The sequence below is a fragment of the Seriola dumerili genome, unplaced genomic scaffold (assembly GCF_002260705.1).
Source record: "Seriola dumerili isolate Sdu_G_001 unplaced genomic scaffold, Sdu_1.0 BDQW01000091.1, whole genome shotgun sequence".
Taxonomy (NCBI): Eukaryota; Metazoa; Chordata; class Actinopteri; order Carangiformes; family Carangidae; genus Seriola; species Seriola dumerili.
Genome location: NW_019174346.1, coordinates 2,475,913 through 2,496,147, shown reverse-complemented (window position 1 = coordinate 2,496,147; position 20,235 = coordinate 2,475,913). Strand labels below are relative to the sequence as shown.

The window sequence follows — 20,235 nt, the reverse complement described above, 5'->3', positions numbered from 1 at the left end:
TGTCGTAACATATTTTATATAATAATTATAATATTAATGTTAAACTCTTTCCATAATTTGGACTGTATCAAAATAGACCTACAATAACTGGTTATTTTTGTTTTATTCACTCACCATGTTATTAGCCTTTATCACATGGGGGGGGGGTAAATAATTCAGCAGAGGGATATATAGACAAGAGGGGGATAAAATACGAGTAATGTACATTTTTACTGTTTTAATTTAACAAAATTAACAGTAAATTCAGGCTATTATCAACACTTCATTGGAACAATAGTGAGGTGATTCACTGAGCCTCGCCTCCATTACGGCAAATAAACATTTATTACATGTACCTTTATAGCTAAAGGAGGCAGAGGAATAACTAAACATAAGACGCACCAAGCAGAGAGCAGGAGCGAGGGAGGGAGAGAGAGAAGTCATCGGTAACTGCTAAGATAAAGAGCTAGCAGATCTGAACAGCATGTAACACTCTCTGCAGCATGTCAGCACAGCAGTAAAAACCCTGTCAGAGAATAAAGGAAACACTAGAGGGCTTCTGTCTTGAGTTTGTATGAACGCGTAATGCAGTAACTTTAACAGAGCAAACGGATCATCGTACTAAAATACTGGAATGACCAATTACATCAACCAGAGGGATTTAGAAATTAAGGCCTGTTAACTTCTGCAGCTGTGGTAAATAAAAGCCCCGCCCACTATCTGGGGGAATACAGGATCTGAAACAGGTGGAGGATCTGCTGTAAACGCCCCCTGATGATGTCATAGAAACTGTTTGTGCCAAATCATTTTGAAAAAGCACCAGCCAATAATCGGTAAAGTCCAACACTCGGCTGACCAGTAACTTCATCACTCAGTCACTTTGTGGATGTGGCGTTGGCCTGTGGCTGCTCCAGCCAAAGAGATTGGCTCTTTAGCTGCTAAATGTTTCCCTGTGTTCCTACAGGCGAGTTGCTGATTGGTGCGAGCACGTTGTCAGCTTCCTGCTGCGACCGACACTGAAGCTTCGAGAGAAGAGAGAGTGAACCGACGCAGTAGATTTCTGACGGATGAACAATGAGCAGAGGCTCATTATAACTCCATAAAGCTGATTGGAGCTACAGATTCAGATGATTATCTTCAGTTTAATCACTACACATTGTTCTTTGATCTGTTGTTATTATAAAAAATATCAGTTTTAGCTGTTTTAACTTTTAATGAATCATTCTGTTACTTAAATAAAAGCTTGCTGACTCTCCACACGTCGCAGGACTCACAAGAAGACGTACTGGTAGTAGTGGAAGTTTTCATCCTCTTCATGGTTTATGTTCATATATCTTCATATTTTCTAGAGCGACTGTTTGTCCAGGATGAAGGTAGAGATTTAGCCTCAAGACAAACCTCATCAGACTTCATGTCTGGGTGAAGTGACAGTACCAGTGCATTGTCCGGTGTTACCTGACTAAATCACAGCTGAACTAGTTTTTGGAAAGTAAACTTAAATAAAGTCAAAGGTAACCAAAGTCTGTAAAGCTCACTAACTGACATGTTAAATCTTTGTTTATATTATATATATTATATTATAACTGCGGCGAATGAATGGTCAGACTTTGGCTTTGTCCCTGTCCTGTGAATGTGGGACAGTTTCTTGGTGACGAGACACCAGGAGAAAATCTGAATGAAGAAAAGTGATTTATAAATATTAAATTGAATGATAATAACATTCAATTTCAATTGTCAAATACATTTTTTATTCATTTATTCAAGATTTCCTTTGAGCTAAATCAACAGTTCAATATGTACATTACAAATTCAAATATATGCAATGCAAATACGATCAGACGTTAATTTCTCTCCTCCAGCCTCAGATGACCCCCCCGCCCTCTGCCACTGCCATTCCTCTCCTCCAGTAACAAATCATTGGGAAAGACAAACCATGAGAAGTATGGCATGTACTCCTCATTGAGCCTCCATTATCGTAATGTCCTTGGGCTCAGCACCCCACCCCAAAGGTCAGAGGGGGCTCCATTTCACCACTCCAATAATGGAAAGTGCCTCAGAGCCCCGCCAGACCTGCAGGTTCAGTCTGTTTAGCATCGGGCCGCTGGGAATATTGTGAGGAGGAGTGATACATGCACATATGTGTGTTCAGCGTGTGTGTTTGTGAACGTACGGAGAGGCTGGGACAGATATGGGAATAATTCATTGGCAGTTAATGGGATTTCAGTGGGAGCTTGTGTTGTTGACAGTTTACTGTAGCCACCCACCTCAGTGTGAATTATTAAACAGCTGTGAATTCCTATTAGTGGTTGTGACAATGGAGCAGGCCAGACAAAGAGGTAGCTTCACTGACGGCACCAACACACAGCGACATGGCACCCAACTCTCATAGTCGCAAAAACAAAAACAAAAACAAAAAAAACTGGACACACAAACACAAAAGCTCACACACATTTTTTTGGAAATAAAATTTTGTTCGACCAAATTCGATTATCACTTGCACAAGTTTTAAGAATTACAGAAGTGAAATAGGTCTTAACAAGATTTAAAGAAAAGTCTTTCACAGCCCAACTACCTACACACACACACACACACACACACACACACACACACACACACACACACACATATAGCTAACAGCACTGAGGAGAAAGCACTCCCCAAGTCACAGGGAGCTTTAATTTAATTTCCCAGTGTTTGCTTTCAGATGAGACAAGGTCATTTGCATTTCCACTCTGAGTATTTTTTCTTTACTGATGCTCAGCCCACCGGTAGAGCAGAGACACACTCAGGACAAGGGAGAAGCACAAGGAAGCTTAAATATAAAGAGGCATTGTTTTGGTGCTGGAGGTTGTCTGTGTCTACGTCTTTGTCTGTCTCATTATACCAGATACACAAGGTTACAGTGGCTGCCGACTGGGTGTCAGTGTGTGTTTGTTGCAGTGTTTTACTATCTGCTCTCTGCTTTCCACATGAACATGTGCATCGTGGACAGGACTATTAAAAGCCAAGGTGCGCCCTCAACCAAGCTGTCTGTCAGCCTGATTGGCTGGCTGTTTGTAATCGATGGAGCCTGGCCCACAGGCCAGCCACCTAAATCCATACAGACGGCGGGGAAAGATGAGATGGCAGCGGGAACATAGGCTGCAAGAAAACTGTCACACACACATGCAAACACACACAAACCCCCACTCCTTGTTTAAATGGCTCCCCGCTGTTTAAGACCCCATCAATCAGTTAGTGAGCGTGTGGCATTTTGACTTAAACCGTGCATGGATAATGGGCTTGGCAGGCGCCATACAGATAGTGGAACAGCAGCCCGAGTAGCAGGCAGAGAAGGGTGGGGGGGGGGGTCATTAATCCAGGGGTGTGCCGTCATGCTGTGACATAGCCAACAGGCTGCAGCTGGATTGAAGTGCATCTGGAGCAATGGTCTGGCCTGGTCCGGTGCCGTCGACTGCCAAGGCAGATGGTACATTGGGCGGGAACAGGCTGGGCATGAGATGTGCATGGGCAGTGATGTGGGTGATGAAAGCACACAGACATGCTTTGGCTTGCACTGGACACACTGGTCATATTTACTTAGTGAGGGAGTGTAATGTGGGAATCGTGGTTGTGCATTTTGGGTGACGTTATATGGCTGGACATTAGGGGGATGTGGGAGTTGGAGGCCTGCACAGACTTTCTGCATAAACCTGGGCTCAGACTGAACAGTATCCACCTGGAAAAGGCCTGATCCAACAGACCAACATTTGCATTGAGTATTACTATTTGTCCTTTAATCCTCTGTAGTGTGGGCGTGTGTGTGTGTGTGTGTGCGTGTGTGTGTGTGTGTGTGTGAGTGTGTAGAGAGACTCATGAGGCCCACGGTCAGGCACGAGACAGAGCAGGCACAGATTGGTGCACTAATGCATCCACAGCTTTTAAAGGGAGACTGTGCAACTTTTGAAACAACAAACATCACTTTCTCCCACTTACAAATAAAAAGAAAAAAAGAAACGCTCTCCGTCTCAGCTCAGTACGCTCGGACGTTTTGAGGCAGCGCTTTCCAGCCTTTTCCAGCTCATGACACACTTGAAAATCTCGAAAATGTTGCAGGTCACATCTGATCCCATAGGACTGTGCAGGCCAAATAATGTGTTCTCAGAGCACTTTTTATTTCAGTGATAATGATCAAGCCTTCAGGACTGAACTGCAAACAGAGGAAACTCAATTTTATTTTTTGTTTGAAAGGAGAGAGAGAGAGAGAGATTCACCATCTGTCTTAACTCTTCCTGTTGCTCACCAGCTATCCATTTTAATACTCCAGTCTTTGCCATGGATGTAATCTTTTTGTGCTCAATCAAAGTGGGAAAGCAAAACAAGTAAAGGATGTGATCCGGTGGCGACAACATAAAAGTTCTTATCATTGGCTTATCACAGTGATCCGGCCCACGGGTCGGGAACCACTGCTCCAGGCGGTATGACTCTGGAGAATCCCGAACACATTAATGTGTTAACGTTAAATACTATGAAGGATGCATGTCACACTGTGAAGTCTGACTGAGCTCAGCCGGTTTAATTCACACAGAAGAATCCATCCAGACAATTATTGGCCGGTCGTCCGCAGTGACCGGCATTACAGATGGTTTTATGATGATATTTAGTTCAGACATTCATCACGCTCTGCTGTCCAGATCTCTGAGTGCAGGTCTGCATATTCAGTTTGTTTATGCTGTTCAATCAATGACGGTGCTGAAAGGGTCTTTCACCTCTGATGCATCAGTCCTGCAGCACCTCTGCTGCTTCTGCTGCCGCAAAATTACACCGTCATTACACACTAAACACACACTCAGTGGTTTCCAAACTCAGACATCAATAAACTAATCACACACCCAGTACAGGCCAAACGCCACGTCAATGAGCCAGAATCGCAAATGTCAATGCTAATGAATGCAAATGTATTCAGTGTAAACCTACACACACCAGTTGAAATGTTGGAGGGCAGAAAGGTGGAACAGTGAGCAGAGAGATGTGCTTGTCCCACAACCAGATGGTTCACATTCAGTTCCACCATCATCCTCACTGCTGCACTGTCCTTGAGAGAGACTCCCTCCCGGCGCCGAGCTGCCGTCCTGCAGCTCGGCCTGACCTCCGACTCCCTGTGCATGTGGGAATTTTAAGAAATGAGAACCCCTCTTTTGGGTTAGCGGTATTATTTTGACTCACTGGCAGATTTTGTGTTGTCTTTTCTAATTATACGGATTCTTTTCTGCACTTGCACAGTCTCAGCACATCACCTCTCATTAGCCAAGATGGGCACCAAATTGAGCCGCTTAATTATCCCAAAACACAGCGAGGAGAAAATTGCTAATGACAGGGAATGCAATCTACATTACAATAGAGCATGAGCACCGGCACTCGAGTGTGACTTTGTGTGCATGTATATATATTATATATCTGTGTATGTTTAGTTGAAGCCCAGTCTTCTGAATACAAAGTGCTGAGCATAATGAGAACAATCTGAACTACATATGGCTGAATTCTTTTAAACAGCAGACAGCTTCATTTTAATTAACCCACAAAATTAGAGGAACAGGAGGCCGCAGTTTGTGTGGGCGTGCTGGACCGGCGCTATGAAAGAGAAAGCTTATCACGGTCTCATTGCTGGGACCTGAAGTGTGGAAGCAGACATCTGATAGGCTGACTGCTCTCCCCACAGTGAGCATCCTCGGAGTCTGTGCTGTATTGTATCAGCTCAGTGGGGGATTGTGGGAAGAGACAGAGATGGTCTCATAGCTGCTTTTTAGTGCATGCTAATGGCTAATTAGGCATTTCATGACTAAAGCTGCATGGTTATTCTCATTACATGCTACTCAGTACTCCCAGAGTGCTGTAGCGTTATGCTGAGGAAGGGGAGAAGGTCTGCCTTGGTTTTCACTATCTTGCAGTGAATTCTTTGTATTTTGTGTATTTCTTTGTGACCTAAACACTAACTGTATTAGCTGGTTATTCATAGCTGTTGGATTTAATGGGAGGATAATAGCAACACCCCCATCTCACTCTCTATAGATGTTCTTGTGACTGAGTCTTTCTCCCTGACATGATAGAGGCCCTATATGCTTCTGTCAGCTTAAGTCCTCACCCAGGCTCTTGGTAATTAAAATGGTGTCTGTCAAACACTCTCCAAATTAGACACAGCACCATTATATTTAAAGGGATAGTGTGTGTGTGCGTGTGTGTGTGTGTGTGTGTGTCACGGTCCTTCTGCTGTTGCTTAGTGATAAAGCTGTTAACAGAGTGGCCAGTGAAGATGTTAGCCAGTCTTTGAGCTGTGTGATGAACGCCCCAGTTATCATGATAATTTCACTCTAGGGAACCTATCACCCTGTTTATGTGAGTTGGGCATCATCGTGTGTGTGTGTGTGTGTGTTGGGGGTTGGGGGTTGGGGGTGTAGGGGGGTTAGAGCTTCACAAGGGCCTGTAATAATAGACACCCAGCATCGTTCTTTCTTTTTGTCTTGGGTTTTTCCAGACGTGCGATGAGCTGCTTTAGGGATGAGGGAATGTTTGTAGACAGCGAGGAGCTGAGTGCTGATTTCAGGCCGTGAAAGCAAGGACTACGCCTTGTTATTAAAGCATGACCAGTCAGTTTTACACCTGGCTTTGTCTCCTGCCTCTTCATCCTCCCACAGGCAGCGTGACAACCGAGTGTCCTTGCCCCTCCCTTTGGTCGACGGCAGCTGCAGAGTGTTTAAAAGAGGAATACATGTGATTTGGGTTGTCAGTTCTTCCATTGTACCAAGAAAGTCGAGAGACCGTCTGAGTGTAGATAACCTTGTGTTTACAAGATCCTAGATACTAGATCCTAGATACATGCATTCAAATGCACCTTTGTATCACAACTTTAAACATATCATTTATTGCCACATTTTCATATTTTCATTTTCATCGTGATGAGTGTCTCTATGTAACTTGCAGAAAACCAAACAGAGACACTTGACTGTGCAGTGTGTGTCCATACATACTGTACCAGCTCCTGCAGGAAGATAACAGCTCTATTCATGCTGCCCTGCTCGCTTCACCGTTCTGTGTTGATAACACTTAATAGTCGCTCACAAGTGAGCGAGTACGTCACCGTGTCAGTTGAGTGGCCAGCACCAGCAGCCACCAGTGGAAATGTGCTCTCAACCACAAAGGTAGAAAAACCAACTGCTCTACAATTTTGGCCAATTGAAAGCAAACCCAGGCTTGAAGCAGGATTCAGCCGCGACATACTGAGAGTTGAAGGTGGAGGGCTGAACATGATGTTCTGCAGCCAGGCTGGTGTGTTTGATCCTCAGTGTGACACCCACTGGCTTCCACCCACCCCCCCCCCAGTTCACCTCTGTGACCTCAGATCCCAGGGTGATGATGATGAGTTCCTCTCCTCCTCTTGATAAATTGCTCAGCGGGCTGTTCGGGACAAGAGGAGGTGTGAACCACAGAAATCCTTCCCTAGGTTTTTATTCATGTCCAGTGGAAACACAGAAACACAGACATGCACAAACAAACACACACCTGCTCAGCTCTCAGCAGCTCTTAAACTCATTTGATCCACTTTCATTTTACTCTGAAAAGTTTTTCTTGCAACGAGGACACCTGGTGCTTCGCTGTCATGATTACCCAGCCATCACACTCCCCCGTGTTCTCACAGTGAGTCCACTCCACCCATCAGTGTGTTGTGACAGCTGTGATTGAAGGACAATCAACGTGTCTGCGTGTGTTTGTCAGGGGAAGTGTTCGAACTGAGAAAACCGGAGGGTGCGACCAATCACAGGACGTTATTTTGCAATTAAACTGGATCCACTTCATAACAACGCAGCATCAAACTTCAGCTCTGTGGCCCATAAATAATAATAATAATAATAATTGTAACATACAATCATTTATTCTCACTTTTACTTTCCATTATCCCCGGAGACTTCCTCTCATGTCTCTCAGGCTGTCACTTCTGCCATGATCGATGCTCAGTGGGGTGAAACAATAAGTATGTATGATTAAGCCCCAGAGTCACGCCTGAGTGAACAGAGGTCGCCCTTTGACCCTGACCGCTGACACCCTGTGTGTGTGTTGTGTCTGTGTGACAGAGAGAAAGAAAGACAGACGACGAAGCATCAAATAAAGGGTAGTGAGGCAGATTGTTGTTACCAAGAATCTGTTTCCAAGAAGGACCAAATGTCATGCAGCCAGTGTGTGTGTGTGTGTGTGTGTGTGTGTGTGTGTGTGTGTGTGACTGCTCTCATGAAGGCTGCTGTAACCAAGGAAATGCTTTCCCCACATTAGTGCTCCTCTCCCCGGTGTCTCGGTGGTCTTCTTGATTACCTCTCTGGTCATCCTCGTTACCTCAGCCTTCATTTACAGATCTGAGAGCGTGTGATCGATTGAAGGAGAGACAGACGCCATTTATTAGCATTGAGAGGCTGAAGGTAGATTTCTGATTGGCTCCTTAGATTAAAGAAAAGATGTGAGCGATTAAAGAGCTGAAACTTACTTTGAGAGAGAAACGTCTGAAGTCCAATGAGGAGACGCAGGACAAGGTGGAGAGGAGCTGCTGAAGTCCCTCATTGCTCCGTCTGCACGGGCAGCACTTCAAAAGATGTCGTTAAGAGTGTGTGTGTGTGTGTGTGTGTGTGTGTGGGTGTATTTGTATGTGTGTGTGTCCACCTGTGTGTCACACTCATAGTTGGCAGAGGAAGGAACAGGGATGCTCATTAAAGATGTAAGAGATGAAAGGGTAAAGAGTTTTACGAGACGAGTTTATGAAGCAGAATCAGCTGCAGTTGTTTCACTCTCCATGATCACTGAGGACGTATTAAGCTGTGAAGTAGAAGTGTTCCAGGTTTTTCTTTAAACAATAGCTTTAATGCAGAATCAGCGCGGGATGTTTGACTCAGACTGGATCTCCAAACCCATCTGGAGACTTCCCACCATCACAAACAGCCCAGCTCACACTCCAGAGTCATGCAGCAAACAGGTTTAATAAACATCAGTGTATGAACTACAACATACATCATATTTATATCATTTTGTAATGACGTAATTGTTATTTACACTACTGGCTTCCTGTGTTCTTCTGCCTTATGCTGTAAGACTTGACTGGTGTTTGTGCTGGACTTACTGGGAGCTGTGGTCCTGAGCCCACCCTGCCCGTCAGCTCGTCTTCAAGCAGTTTGGATTTCTGTGGATTTTAACTCCTGAGCTTTAAGTTTTTTGTTAAACTTTGTTAAACTTGTGAAGTCAGTCCACAGCTGCTGCCTCAGTGTTTAGACGATGATAAAGATACCGACATGTAAAGAGTGAGTGTGTGGACGGAGCCGCAGGAGAGAGAGACAGTGGAGAGACAGTACAACCACAGAGGGCCGATCACAACACAGACGCATCTCCCTCTGTCTCTCCATCCTCCTCTGTCTCTCTCTCCCTCTGAGAGAAATGTTTTGTCTGTAGTGAGGTGTGATAGTTCAAAATAAAATGATTGGTTATTATTATTAATTATTGGGTAATTTGGTTATTACTAGTCACCTGTTAACCAACTGGTCATCCTCCTATTTGTTCATTCAACTGGTAAATCAGTAAGAGGAGAGGAGAGGAGAGGAGAGGAGGAAGGAGCAGATAAGGAGAGGAGAAGCAGTGCCAGAGGGAAAGAAGCCCGTCTTATCTTCAAGGTTGATCTGTGGCCGGCTGCGCTGCTGCTCCATCTCTTGTAATGAACTTGATCTCAGAGATCTGCTGATCAAATCATATCCAGCCAGTTGCACTCCAATTTGAGAGACCAGCCGACAGTGGAGGACGCAGCAGCTTCAACCGACAGCAGCTTCAACCGACACATCCCTTCAGACGGAGGGCGGCTCGCAAAATATCGTCTGTCGAGAATTAAGACAAAAAACCTTTTGTTCTCGTTCCCTTGGGGCGCAGTGGATTTCTACACTTCTGAACAATGGCTGAGAGATGCAGCTGAGAAGTGTGATAAAACGGACTGGAGCTGGAATCACATACACAAACACACACACAAACAACAAATACACAACAAACCCACACACCCACACACACACACACACTGAGAAGCATGGTCTGTTTACTCTGTTGGAAATCCACAACAAACAAAGACACTACTCCTAATAAGATGCATTCAACCAAGGATGAGCTTAGTGGGGAACACTGAGACACACACACACACACACACACACACACACACACACACACACACACACACACACACACACACACACACACAGTTAAGATCCCTGGGCAGTCTGGGCATCCAATCTCCTTTAAAACCTCATCCTGCAGTGTGTGTGTGTGTGTGTGTGTGTGTGTGTGTGTGTGTGTGTGTGTGTGTGTTTGTGTGTGTTTGTGTGTGTGAGATATAAAGTACGTCAACGGTAAAGTTGTTTAGATGGCAGTTAAGATACCTCCCTCTCAGGTCTATATGGCTTCACCTCACATGGCACACTCTCACAAACAGCTGCGCTCCTCTGCAGCGCGTCATGGTGGTGACAGACATATTCTTCATGTACAGTAGGAGTCCTGTCTGCTGTGCCCCCCCCTGCTGTGTCTCGTCTCTACCTCAACCCCATTCCTGCTCACACACACACACACACACACACACACACACACACACACACACACACACACACACACACACACACACAGGCCACTGAGGTGGAGGCTGAAGGTAATGGTTTCCATTTTTCCTTAATGCCAGTGGGTCAGGGAGCAATGGCAGGGCAGAGCTTCATTACAGCAGCCCAGCAGGGCCCCGTGTCTCCTGTAGGGATTCATTATGTTGCGGGGGCCCCCCCCCCCAGCCCCTTCCTCCCACCCAGCTACATCCTGCACTCCTCATAAAGGTTTTCTATATATTGTCTGATAATGATCCTCAAGGTTTGTAGCTCTGGTGCTGTTGCGCAGCGCTCTCCCTCCTCCCTCGGCTGTGAGTACGGACACTTCTGTTTCCACGAGGATGAGTTGCATTTTCTTGCACTAAAAGCAAAATCTAACTTAACTCTTCCACAGATCATGTGATATTTTACAGCATTTGAAAAACTGCAGGAGTGGACAGTGCCCTAACGTTTTGCTCAGTAAGTCTGTGCACACTGCTGAGTGCAGAGCTGATATCTGATTTTACCTTTCACTGTAAAAATAGGCACAGTTCAGTTCCGCAGCAGGCGCACCCTGGCAGACAAAGCAAATGAAAGGTTTCTCCATGACTGTTCTTAGATGGCTCTATAGTGGCATTTTTATGAGCTTCTCCAGCTCTGAAAAGGCTCATAAAAATCAGAAGTACTGAAAACATGTTTTGCAAATACATCAGGTCAGTTTTTTTTCCAGATTTATTTTTTATTTTTTATTTAAAATATAATTTTGACAGTGTATCAGTAACTGAAAACAGCAGATGATACAGACCTCTTCTAGTACACACACACAGCAACACACACGCACACCAGGACATCCTTTCATTATTTTCAGATGTTCTGCGTGCAGACAACACAAGCAACACAAAGAGGCACATTTGCAACACACACACACACACACACACACACACACACACACACACACACACACACACACACACACACATACACACACTGATGAATGGGAGCTTGTATACAGTTAGTGCACTCAGGTGCGGGGCTGCTGATCGTCTTTGTCTACAGCAGCCTTGTACACATCACATTCACACTGATCCACGTTCTCCCTTCCACCGCCTCATAAACCACACGCAGCCAAGGCGACACTATTTAAAAGTGTGCAATACAAAAATGAATTTACACAACAAAGGTGGATTCCTGTCGCATTTTCCTACCTGGGTTACACGGGCTGTCTAAGTGCTGAGTGAGTGAACTGTGTAACCTCAGGACCAAGGAAACCCATTCAGAATACATTTTGCAATTTGAAAAATGTGCAGCATTCAATTGGAAAATAAGTATCCTGTTCTAAGCCCACCTCATGAATTCATGCATTTTGCACTTTTCATTATACCTGTGGTGTTCTGCAGGAGGTTATGAGTTCTACAGTATATTCTATCAAGTAGCTGCCGTAGTTACAGTGTTTATGTATGAATGTAAATTTATTCAACAAGATTCACTATATCTTCTGTGCTGTTCTCATGCATGTGTTTATCAAGGGCACGTTTATAATCTTTTGAATGGTGTGTCAGACGGCAGCGCGGTTTTAAAGAAGGGGTCACATTTGTAAAATGTGTTAAGATTCAAATTTAAAGCCCTGGTTCTTGTTTAATAATATTCTCATAGGAAATCAGATCCATGAGTAGCTGCTGTTTGTGACTGCAAATAACCCACAGCCATGGACGCCAGACGTGTCCTGGACTGTACTCTAATCTCCTCAGTCCACCTTATCCTGCTTGTGTTGCAGCTCTGCTCACCATAATGACAGCCGGGCTGCACTCTCACTGCATGTGTGTGTTATTATAAATGTGCCTATGTGTGTGTCCCTGATGATGCATTCATACTAACATATGTTTCCCTGAAAATAACCTTGTGAGGACAAATGAAGTTGAACTAGTTCCTCATTAAGTAGCTGCCATGTGCTGTACAAGAGAAGAAATCAAAGATTATATCACATTCATAGCAGCGTGCTCTGCTCTCCCTCTCTCCTGACTGGCTCTATGGCACACAGATGTGAACTGTGATGCCACAGCACAGCTGGATATACAATGCACCAACCGGTGTCACCGGGTTGTTCTGACTTTCACGGCTGACATTCCTTGTTGGACCCGAGGCAGCTACTGAACCCAGGAGACGTCTAGCTTAAGGGCTTAGCCTCTGGGCCAAAGGCTGTCAACACAATCATGGGGTTAATGTGAGACTGTGTACACACACACACACACACACACACACACACACACAAAAGCATCACCTTTAGCAGCCGTCCACAGGCAGCACAGGGATGGAGCTTCAGACAAGCCATTGTTTGTTTGCTGACTGTTTCCTCACACCATCGTCGCAGCGAGTGCAGCTTTTCACAGTTGATTGATGTCTTCAATCTAATCTCCACTTTCTCTCTTGTATTATTATTATTATTATTATTTATTTTCCTATCCAAGCATATGAGGTACTTTGTCTCCTGTGCTAATTCAATCTTTGAGGTGGGATGGATGGATTGAGCAACAGATTAGCTTCAGTCAGGCTGTACTCTGACACCGCCCCATGTGTGCTGCGGGCCGCCTCATAAGGGATGAGGAAGCCAAGGACAAGGAATTTGTCTGAGGTGTAAATTAATTTGCAACATAAAAAAATGGTGATACGAAAATGAAAGTAATTAGAATGATAGATTGGATGCAGCGTGTGAGATTCATGTGTCATTGCTGCAGGGCTCCCAGGACGGAGGTTCACAGCGATAAGCGTGAGTTGAGATGGCTCAGCATGCTCTGGGAGCTGAGAGACACACACTCCAAGTGGTCTCTGTGTGGAGGCTGGAACTGACTGCATCCTCTGCCACACATCTTTTTCTTTCGCTTTAATTTCCTTCTCTTATCCTCAGTCAGCCATTGGCATACATTATCCTCAGCAGCAATATCTCTCTTGTTTCTGAGGACAATTCAACCGACCTCACTGTCATCTGCTTTTCAGGGTCTAACTCAGGAGGAAGTAGTCTGTTCACTGCAGGTTTATTTTAGGGGTAGATGAGATCATTAGTAAGTTGGATGAACCAACACTTTTATAGCTTGAGATTTTTGAGAAATATCACTGAGAATTTGATGAGAAATGTTAAGCAGGATCCAACAGCTGATTAGCATAGCTTAACTTAGCGTAAAGACTGCTAACGCGGGGGGAAACAGCTAGCACAATTTAACACACCTTAGACATCTTCAGAAGTGTTGGTAGGCAGCAGATTTTATTACCTGTGAACAGAACCAGCCCAACTGTTTCCCTGTTTCCAGCTCTTATGCTAACCTAAGCTAAGCTAACCAGCTGCTGGCTCCAGCTTCATATGTATGGGGGGACTGGTGTTGATCTCCTCATCTAATTCTCAGCAAGAAAGCGAATAAAAATGTTAGATGATTCCTTTAAATTGATCTGTAATCTGTTTGCAACACCATCTTTATCCGTGGAGAGTTCACAGCGTGTCCTCAGACTCTAACTCTGTCTTATCTGTAAAACTCAGCGTCTGATTTGTTCTTATCTGTGATTCTCTTGTTGTTTCAGACACACACAGAATCTTTAAAGCTTCTGCTTGTACAGGTTCATAAAAAAAGAGTATATGACATATACATGCTCTAATGCATTTCAGACCTGCACAGTCCTGTGTATGAGCTGAGGTCAGTCTGAATGAGTCAGTGAAAAACAGACCTATTACTGAGCCCTGATTGACCGGTCCACAGCAGACCTGCTCACTCTAAAGATAGCAGAAGCTATTTTATTGCCCTGCTAATCTCTCCCAACTCCCTGTATTTCATTTCCTCTCTTCTCTTTCTTTGCTCTCTCACTCCATGATCTCTTTTTGTGCAGCTCTCAAGGTCAACAGGTTTTTGCCTCCATTGTCAGTAGCGAACAGTTTCCTCTGAATTAATTCCCTCGTGGTTTCAGACCAGCTTTGTAGTCATTCTGAGCACACACTGTTGCTTTGTCTCAACTCTTTGTGGCCACTAAGAAATAACCTCCACTCAGCAAAATGATTTTCTCCCATTTGTATTAACTGTAGTAGCAGCGATTGTCACATCTCTTCATCACTCACCTGAAACTGTCACTTCCAGGTGGAAATGTCCCGACCGACTGCTCCAGCACCCTCTCTTTTCTTTTCACTATTTTCTTTTCTTCTTCTTTTTTCATATTAGCAATTACAGGTGCTTCACTTTGAAAACTTATTTCCTTACGTCTCCATTCTCTGTTCCCGCTGCCCTCTTTTCTCTCTGCCTTAATCTTGCACAGAAACATTTATTATCGAGTCCTGTCTTAGTTGGCGCCGTGAACGTGATCACCTTCAGCCAAATGTTTCGAGAAATGTAGGTAGTCGGAGGAATGTCATTAGCATAATTTCCCAGAGGCGCACTGAGCTTAATTATCAACATGGCTGTGTGCAGACTAGAGCACAGCTCATCACATTAGGATGGAGTCCCTGCTGCTCATGCCCATGCTCCGCCAGGTCCCAGCTGACTACCAGGAGATTCATTGCCGGTACAGTTCAACTTCCCAACAACTCCGAAACTTTCGTCCCTACCCTCTGCGATTCCTCACCTTGAGATTCAAAGGGGATGAAATAATGGAGACTCCGGTGGACCATCTGTTTTTTGTGCTGTATGTCGTTTCAACTCTAAAGAAAGAAAAAGCAGCTGATTATCTGTGGTTTTCCCAGGGATGCTCACACACTCCTCTGCCAATCCTTCATCTTCATCTGTGGTTTCTCCTTAATGCACTGTCACTGTCACACCCGTGTGTTGGACATCCCTCCGCTTCCTTCTCCGTGCTGCCAGACTGCAGGTCGAGGTAAGACTGAGCGTTCGCTGTGCGAGAGAGAAACAGAAATTATCCAGCCGCATCTCCATCCGCCTGTGGATAGAGCGGGAAATGGAAACATTTCTTATATGCAGCCTGTGAAAAGGCAATTTCATTTCTAGACACACCACTGTGGTCCTGCCCTTTGTTATGCTTTCATTATGGGACACACACACGTTTAGCACCAAACACACAGTGATTCAATTACACAGTTAAGACCATAATCTTTATAATCTGGACCAGTACATATGTAGGTGTATGTACATAATTGTATGTACAGATAACATTACAGTGATTGTATGTGGGTCACAGTCAGTGTTCAGTGTTGCACATCATTTAATCAGTTTGCCTGATCACACCTGGGTTATTATCACCTACATGGGACCAGACAGAGACCAGCTCACTTGTTCTATTCCTGGAAAGTGCTTACTTATGGAAAAAGGAATATGGAAGACAAGATGATGAAGAGTATGGCAGAGGAAGACACCATCGAAGCAGTAGTTCTGATATATAGCTTTGGGCCTGTGACTGTAATTAAGCAATACTTCTCGGCTTCTTCCAGCATATGTTTCCTGTCGCTGCGTTTCATCAATGACAAACATGGCCAGAAACTCAAACAAATGAGTGCTGCGTTGGCAAATCAAGATTTATTAGATGCATTTTGTTGTTGTTGTTCTGTATTCGTCTCTTTACCTGGAAGAGGGCGGCCATTAGCCACAGCTGAGGAGAAAAATATGTGTTTTTTTCCCCCGCCGGCTCGTGTGAGGATGTCATTGCTATGCGAGGTAATGTGACATCAAACAGGTTTGCGGTTATGTAAGGCCACAGTCTAATGTGTGTGCTCTTTCATGTGTCTTTGAAGTGAACGGTAGCAGCAGATAATGTCCCTGTTTGGACGGCAGCCAGATAAGAAGTTTCTTTCAGGAGTGAGAGTAAACAGTGGGTGCTGGAGCTACAGAGGATACAACGAACACCCAAAGGTCCAGTGTGATTCTGCACTTCTTCTTTGAATGATTTTGTATTTACACGTCTGACTGCTCTCATCCCGGTGGTCTCTACCTGACTGACTGTCTGCCTTGTAGGTCAGAGAAGATAAGAAGGGCATTAGTCTATTCTAATATATTCCAGCTCCCTCTTGCCGGCTGCAGGCCTCCAGTGTTTACTGTAGAACCTGCCCTGTCTTATTTTTCAATGTCAGAGTCGTCCTCCTGCTGACTTCTCGTTATTCAACACTTGAACGTCCCTGTCCTGTGAAGAGGAGCACATGAAGACAGCGTGTTAGTGAACTCAGCGACTGTTTGCCTGTAAATCTTCCCAGTGAGCTTAAACAGGTTAGTAATAGTTTATTGTTTAGACAGTGACTCACCCTGCTTCAGCACAAGGAAACTGAGCAGCAGGTTTTACTGTGTGGTAAAGAGGCGTCTGTCTGTCTGGGCCTGGGTGACAATAATCAGTTTATTTAATATATCTAATGTAACTCTTTATATTCTGTGTAAGAGGAAGCAAACACATAAAAACTTGATGTAAAGAGCTCGACATCCTCAGCAGCAGAGACACCCATGTCTTGCTGAGTTTAACTCAACCCTGCCCTCTGCGAACAGAGTTAAGACCAAGGAGGTTGAGCCAAAGCAGAGGTCCTGGTGTCGTGATGGAAGAGGCCTTGAAGCCTCACAGAATTGAATTTTCTATTAGTAACATCTCGGGAAGAATAAAAATGATGAATACGACGTTAGATACGAGGCGTATGAATGTCTGGGACTACACTATGTTGTATTTCTGACATTTTCTGACAAGAGTAGATTTTGGACTTAGCAGATTTTTCTACAGCTGAACAGTGAAATATGACGCGAGTAATCCTGTGATTTGTGTGTTCTGGGTCTGTGTCAGTGATTTCTATGTGAGAGGTCTCTGATGAAACTGATTCGGTGTAACGCTTGGACGGCAGGTTATCACACACTCTCCTGCCCCACAAACCCATTCAATCTCTCCGTCTCATTGTCAGAGCTGTGGACTCGTTTCTCTGGGAGCAGCTTTCCATTTCTGCCGACACCACTGAGAGAGGGATTCAAGGTTAATTTAGTTGGTAAAAGCTGCACTGAATCTTTGTATGCTAGTACAATGCTTTCTCCTCTATTTTTATTTAATTTAGCTCTCCTTTACTACCCTTGTTGTGAATGCACACACACACACACACACACACACACACACACACACACAAAGGGTAGAAAAAAGAGAAGCAAGCGTATAAAAGTATTTGCCATCCATTAGAGAACATAAAGGGCTCTGCAGCCTTGCAGCTACCTATGAAAACTCTGCCTGTTTTGTTTTTCCACATCGATATTTCCCTCCCTCAGTCTGACGTCTCTGTGCACTTCAAACCCGCTGAAGTGTGCATTCAAACAAGCTGTCAGCCACGAGAAATACACCGAGAGATCCAGGGACATTTTTCAAGATTAACTTTAAGTGTATTAAAAGGTAAAAAATTATGAATGAAAAATTAATAATGCAGAGCAGCTGTTGGTGAGAGCTCCTTGAAAGAACATGTTTAGATTCATGTTCTCTGAGGGTGAAATATGACAGCCAGTACTTGAGACACTGTTTTTCCACGTACTTAGAGACACTCATCTGATTGGGGCCGACGCTCTCTCTCCAAACCTCTTCACTTTTATTCATCTGTGTGGAGGAAGGTCTGGCTGAGCTTGACTTTCCTCCCTGTCTAGAGCTCTTACAGATGCAGACTGTTGATTGGGAGGTTGGTAAACTGACTGCTACTTGGGTCTATTAGGGAGTAAATGATTGAAGTGCTCATCGCTTTTTACTGCCTGGTGGCTGCTGTGAGGACAGCTCTGTAAAACCCCTGGAACTGCCTTTAAATGAGACATTCAAGTCTATCTGAGTTTACCAGAGCTGTACATACATTTGTTTTCACTTGCTTTTTGTTCTTCGGATCAGTCAGAGCAAGAAAATGTCTGGATATTCTGCTTTCATGTGATGTCTGCAGCCCCCCGCCTGCTGACTAACTCTGCATGGTCACCCCTTTGTTATTTTAGCCAGTGATGTCAACAGCACAGAGGCATTCAGTTTGCCAAGTTAAGTGGGAGTCCACATGCACATCGCTCTCCTGGTTGCACAAGTGACAAACACTTTCGGGCCTCAGCCTCTCTGCGTGGCACCTCGGTGTCATGTCAGCCTCTTTCATCACCGTCCATTCCTCACAGGATTAGAAACACGGGGCCGTGTAAGACCCTGTTGAAAGTAAAGCTTGTCCAGCTCCTGCTGTGGAAACTACAATCCTGTTTCATGCAGTACAAGTACAGTATCCAGGATTTAGGTCATGAAAAGACCGGTTTAGCTTTGCATTCCTGTAGCATCATCCAACTCATGATGGACAGTGAAAAACACGGATCTACACAGATGCAGTAGAACCAGGAAAACAGCTTTTTTTTTATGCCACACTCTCTTTTTTTCTCCTGGCTCCTACATTACCCACAGTGCAACTCGTCCGAGATTCAGGTGTGTTATGCTAGTAGTGGCTAATGTAGCCCCGAGCTGTTAGCCTCAAGCAGACATGAGGGGCGGGGCTACAGAGGTCAGGTAAACTCCAGAGCGACAGATTCTTTTCCTTTTCAGACTTGTAACATTCAACCCACACTGACTCGAGTGACATCACTTTTATCAGCGCCTTCTGTAGCCGCACAGGGTTTTCTTGGGAACTCCCTATAAGACGTGTAACTCTGGTTTCATACCTCTCAGGTTTGAAGGTTAGAATCGATCCATTTCGACTTTGCCTCTGATAGATTTTACAGTTTTTCGACAGTTCGTCTCTCATTAACGGCTTGCAGAGATCCAGACAATCTGAGCTGCAGCTTATCTGATCCAGACAACCACCCTGCAAACCCTCCTGGTCCGCACTCACCCTGCTTACCTGACACTTGTGAGAGGCCGCTGTCTGGATTGCATTCCTCTGTTGAAGGTTTGTGCCAGGGTTTTCTTTAAAGGCCACCATTTTCAGCGGAGGAGCGGTTGTGGCCTTAGGTTGTGAGCGTGCGCCTGTGTCTTTGTGTTTCTTCCTACAAAAGCCACGGATAGTTTGATAAAGAAGGTCATTAAAGTGTCATTAGGCAGTGAGCTCTGAGGCGCTGGGCCCTGAGAGATAAAACACAGGAGCACTGTGAGAGCTGGGAGGGATGGGTGCAGGGTTGGGATATGCAGCGCTGAGACGCAGACCCTCAGTGAACTCCAGAGAGACGCTACAGCAGGCTAGACCTCCGCACTCAAGAGATACCGCTCCTCGACTCGTTCACACAGCTCTCTTTGTGTTTTCTTCCCCATCATTCTGCTTTTCCCGACCTAACAGTCACTCCCTAAGCCCCCAGCGTGCGGCGAGATCATCGCTGAAAGCTTCCTACCTCTTCATCCTTGTTCTACGAGCACAATCCTTCACTACCAACACAGACCATCGATTCACTCGTACAGCTGTTGCATTGTAGCTCTCATGTGAGCAGTTTCTCACCGGCCGTGAAGCTGCTGCCCTTGAAAGTAGGAAAAACCAACATCTCCTGAAATCAATGCAGCTTAATGAACAAGTTCAAGCTTTTCCAGTGACCCCAGCTCTCCAAAGCTAAAACAACTATGACACCTGGCATTGTAATGAAAATCCAGCCAGCACTCAGTATAAATAAGAGCAGCATTGATAGCCTGTAGCGCAGTCGATAACTGCTTGGCAGCACAGGCTGGGAGACTTGACTCAATTTGTAAAAGTGAGCTGCTCTCTGGCTGCTGAGTG

At 44.8% G+C, this 20,235-nt stretch overlaps 1 protein-coding gene across 1 annotated transcript in view; it reads left to right on the top strand.

The window, feature by feature from the left end:
* Positions 1–20,235, top strand: part of LOC111222323 (transmembrane protein 211-like) — a 99,168-nt gene that overhangs the window by 78,056 nt on the left and 877 nt on the right. The gene's annotated exons all lie outside the window — the stretch shown is intronic.